Here is a 5,451-nt window from a genome sequence, read left to right as displayed (position 1 = left end):
AAGGCGCTGCCAGACACCCTCAGTGAACCCTCAGCTGTTATTTCAGTAGGAATGTTCCTCCTCAGCAATAAAAGATCTATTTCCCAACCTTCTCTTCCCATACCTTCACTTGTGCAGAATGTTAGCACATGAGAGGCAGCAGCTCATAGTCCCAAAAGAGATTTCTGAGTGTATGTTGTAGGAAGGGGCAAATGAAAAGTGCAGGAGGCACTTGGTCTTCTCACCAGCTTGCACCAGGCTTGGGGCAGGGCTTTCCTGGTTCTAAACAAAAACCCTTCCCTCTCTGCCCTGTCTGGGCTTTGGGCGACCTTTCCAAATAATTGCTTTATTGCTCAGGAAATGCATAGGTGTTGCTCAATTGTTGCAGAATGGTGTTTTTGAAAGCAGCGATTCAGGTGTGGGAATCCGCCCCAGTCAGAAAGGAGAAATGGGTATTTACAGCATATGAAAATATCATTGGTTTCAGTGAATGGACTAGTGTCATGGTTTATTGGTCATAACTGGACCATGCTGATGATGAGTGACACACACGCACTGTCCTCTAATGCCCATTTCTGACTTTGTTTTAAAGGGTATGAGTTTAAACAAGGGATGGGGAACCTGTAGCCCTCCAAATGTTGTGGGACTCCAGATCCACCCAGCCTGAATGGCCAATGGTCAGGGGTGATGGTATATGAAATCCAGCAACACCTGAGAGCCACACAGGCTCCCTATCTTTTGGTTAAACCGTGATATTGCAGTAAGACCAGAAAACACAGGGACATGCTGAGGATGCTGAAGGTAGCTGGAAAATATATCCTCCCATATTTTTTTTGTTTTGTTTAAGAAGAGATTGTTTGAAATAGCTGACAGGGAGTTTTTTGGGGAGCTGACATAACATCAAATTGATGAAAGATTTTAGAGAAACTGAAGCTTATCCTGAGGGCTTTTTCACACATTAGAAGTGCCTTTCACTCGAGCCTCTTGAGCTATTCGTACAAGAGAGAAAGCACCAGACAAAGAAGAAAAAAAAAGGAATCATTTTAAATCTAGATTCTAAATTTCTATGTTAGAATTACAATTGTGGGAGATATGTAGTTCACAGGTATATGAATTAGCTACCACTCTGGGTACTTTGAGCAAGCAGTACATATTGCTATTTATTTTATTATTCCTCCTTTCCCCCCACTTCAGTGGATTGTACATCCGAGTGGACGAGGGGCAACCCTTCGACATGAAAGCCAGAAATATTGTGCTTTCTTTGCACCTCTGCTTGAATCATGGACAAAAGGGCAGGAAGAATGTCTGCCTCCCTCTCTCTCCTTCCGCCCTCTAAAAGAACAGGCACGGCAGATGTTAGCTGAAGCACTGTTTCCAAGGGTAACCCTGGAGTGCACACACACACGCTTGTAGCCAGCAGGGTTGGGTTGGTGCCTTTTCACTCTCTGCAGTTCCCATGCAGCGTGCCTTGTGAGTTAAGGGGACCCCAGTGTAACTGTCCCCCTTTCTCTGGTGTCAGGGTGAAAAACTGCCAGGTTTTAAAGGAGGTACGAGCATCCATGAACCCCGCCTTGCAGAATCCTGACCTTGTCAAGTGTAATCACAGAGCAAAGCCAGAATTCTCCGCAGGCAATACATTGCCTTTGTCCTTTGCAGGCCTCTTCTTGGAGCCATGGCACAGATCACCAACATGCCTTTTTGAAAGCAAAACAAAGCACGACTTGATATTTACGGCACACGCGCTTTCCAGTGCATAATGGCGCATGCTGTACAGTACAGTGAGACAGATGGCCAGTTAAACAAAGAGGGGAAGGCATGAATGAAATCCAAAGGGATGGGGACTTTCTTATCCACAAAGCCTAAAAATACTTCTTGACTATTTTAGGGGGCGAGAGCAAGGGAAATATACAGCTTTGTCAGGACATGCCTGATGACTAGGTGAGATTCCTGACTATCCCAAAAGAAAACTGTGACTTGGGTCTAGAGATGGCAAGAGTTAGACATTAATTATTGCCTTTGTATCAGGAACAGTGTGGGGTTTAAGAGATTCTGTGAAGTAGGTGGCAAGTCAAAACCTCTCTGGGGTGCAGCTTGTAAGAGGAATAATAAAAAGAGGCTTGCAAATCAGGCCTCCTGAGACTTGTCGTTTCTTGGAAAGCAGAAGTTTGCAGTTCTTCTAACAGTCAGGGTGATATGGTTACTGCATCTGGTAAATCAGTGTCCAGTGGTTAAAGAACAGGACAAAATTGAAAGCCTCTCAGGTTTTGTTTCTGCTAAACAAGGGCCAAACTAGAAATGCTATGGAAAATCCATTATTGGAGCTGAAGTCTTTCTCTTTTCTTAAAACAGCTGTGGGGGGCAGGATACAGGTTGGCCACAATGCCATATGTGCCAAGTGCCCTGGGAAAAATGGGAAATCAGTTTTTTTTTGCACAAGATTGAAGAGGCCATTTTGGATGCCACAATCTCATATGCTTTCCTGCTGCACTGTCGCCCTGAAAATGCACATTGTTGTGAGAGACTGAGTCGTGGGTCATGTGATTTACCTGGGAGCACATCCTGGAAGATGCACACCCTGGTTTTGGGTCTGAAAAAGTTGGATGGTATGCAATGCTGGTGGAAGAGACTGTAATATCCTTGTGTCTCTTGATATTTCTCTGATGGAAATAACACTTAAAAGCTATATTTGCGCTCTCTGTGTGTGTGTGTGTGAGAGAGAGACAGAGAGAGAGAGAAATATATTATATAGTTTATTTATTGCATTTATACCCTCCCTTTCCTCCAAGAAGCTCAAGGTGGGTTACACATTCTCTTCCTCCCCATTTTATCATCACAACAACCCTGTGAGGTAGGTTAGGTTGAAAGGCGGTGTCTGACCCAAGGCGGTGTCTAACCCAAGAGTTCTATGGCTGAGCAGGGGTTTGAACCCAGGCCTCTGATGTCCTAATCCAACACTCTAACCACTGTACCATACTAGCTATCGCTCTGTTTAAACCACATCTCCCCCAGAACCATAGCTTTAACTCAAACCCTTTCCTGTGGCTTCTTTTAAGCAAAGCCATTGATCACCACGTCACATCTAGTTTGTTCCTGTGGGCCTTAATGGTTTTCAGTGCTGTGCCTAATGGCATACCCACTTTCACATTAGGCCAGTGGAAGGTTAGCATGTTCCCCATGGCCAGAAAGTGGATAAATTTATGAAAGAATACCAGGAATGAAATTTCCAGGAATGAAATGTGCTATAGAGATTTATTGGTTTATTTTGCATACTTGAACCGCATTAAGGAAAGTGCATTCTATGTCATTTCTTCTTACCCAATATACTTAAAGGGGAAATTATTTAAAGGGGAAATGAATCGCTTGCAGATGAAAAATCGAGTCTGCTCATCCTCCAACATTTCACAGATGAAAAAAGGAACATACTTCTTGTGCAAGATTTGCAAGAGCCTGACTATCACAGCCGCGATTGTAGTTTGAGTCTCTCTTTACACATCGTTGCCTGATCATTTTAATCTTAAAAATAAATAAATCAGTATTTAGTGTTGAATAGAATGTTGAGTCACACAGTGGATCTGGCTGTACTTATGGATAGCTCCCCTAGCTGCATTTTTAGAAAATGGGGAGATGGGGAAGGGAAATGCAAATGCAAAAGATGCACTATGTGCTGCTGTTTTGTGTTTGGTCCCTGTGTGTGCATTTACATGCATATACAGTAGGGCCAAAATACGTTCCCGCCCACTAAAAAAAAAGTAACTTCTAAACATTAAAAACTCTCCCAGCACCACAATAGAAATATAACTTTTAGACATCCAGATCTCCCCCCAAAATGCAATAGACACTATCCCTGGTAAACAAGCAAAGTTAGAGCATATAAGCCTGATAGATAATGACTTGTCCAAGGCCCCTCAGCACATCTACAGTAGATATGTTGATTAAACCCAGGTGGCCCCCTGTGTAATACCTGGGTTGTCAATGAGCATGGCACCATCTAGGCTAGAGAAAAATGGAGACAAACAATGTTTTTTTAAAAAAAAGAATTTAAGGTGGAATGATTGAGTCATTATCAGTCACACCCACACCATATGCTTGAAGCACATGGCTTCCCACAAAGAAAACTGTGGCCAGATGGGCGGGGTATAACTAATAAAATTGTTGTTGTTAAGAGTCCCAGGAATTGTAGCTCTGTGAGGGGTAAACTACAATTCCCAGAATTCCTTGGGGAAAGCCATGATTGCTAAAGTGCTTTAAATGCATGTGACCTTTGGTCTACCTACATTTATTTGGTCCCCCGTTTGGTCCTCGCTTTTACAGGGTTTTACTGTAAAGTACAGTGGTACCTCTGGATGCGAACGGGATCCATTCCGGAGCCCCATTCGCATCCTGAGTAGAATGTAACACATGAATGTGCGTCTGCGGGTCACATTTCGCTGCTTCTGCGCATGCGCGTGACGTCATATTGAGCGTCCGCGTATGTGCGAGCGGCGAAACCCGGAAGTAACGTGCTCTGTTACTTCCGGGTCGCCGCGGAGCACAACCTGAAAATACTTAACCTGAAGCTACTTCAACCCGAGGTATGACTGTACAGTGGTACCTCGGGTTAAATAAGCTTCAGGTTACATACGCCTCAGGTTACAGACTCCGCTAATCCAGAAACAGTGCTTCAGGTTAAGAACTTTGCTTCAGGATGAGAACAGAAATCGTGCTCTGGCGGCGCAGCAGCAGCAGCAGGAGGCCCTATTAGCTCAAGTGGTGCTTCAGGTTAAGAACAGTTTTGGGTTAAGAACGGACCTCCGGAACGAATTAAGTACTTAGCCTGAGGTACCACTGTATTTGTGTCCCATGCTTCAGACTGATGCAGCCTAAGATGGCTCACGGTACAAAGTAACCATAGCATTCAATGCATAATCAAAGTACTGCCAAGGCCTTGCAATACATTTGAAGAAGGCAACAGCCTGGAGGAGTGTCTGCAGATCAGGGCTGCCAGCTCCACCATCAAACATGCCATCCTTCAACTCCCCAGAAAAAATGGAAACAAAAGCATGATAATCTTTCTCCCGTGGAGGCCGTCTGGTGTTGACACTGCCCTTGCACTCAGCCTCTTGACCTGACCTTTGCCCATGACCTGCAGATTGAGTTTGGGAAACCCTAACCCTATGGGGTTAGTTTTATGTCAAGTCAAAGGCTTCTGGTGTGTGTGTGTGTAGGCAGATTTAAAATGCAGGATGTTTGGCAGCCTTTGAAGAAAGCAATGTAATTTCCTAGATGCATGAGATTGGAGGTTCTGGGAACCTTGGTACTGAGTTTGTGTTCAGCCAAGAATCCCAAACTATTCCACTCCATCCCTGCAGGGTGGGAGCAGAGCTGCTGGGCTGACAAGCTGTTGAGGGATGCAACTTTGCCTACTCCCAGCCCTGCAGGGCCACCTGTTGTATCAGGCCAGCTCCTCTCCGGAGTCTGCCTTTCTCTCCCGGC

Source organism: Podarcis tiliguerta (genome assembly GCF_965153285.1).
Source record: "Podarcis tiliguerta genome assembly, chromosome: 6".
Classification (NCBI taxonomy): Eukaryota; Metazoa; Chordata; class Lepidosauria; order Squamata; family Lacertidae; genus Podarcis; species Podarcis tiliguerta.
The sequence above is the reverse complement of the archived record's forward strand: the minus strand, read 5'-3'. Positions refer to the sequence as shown.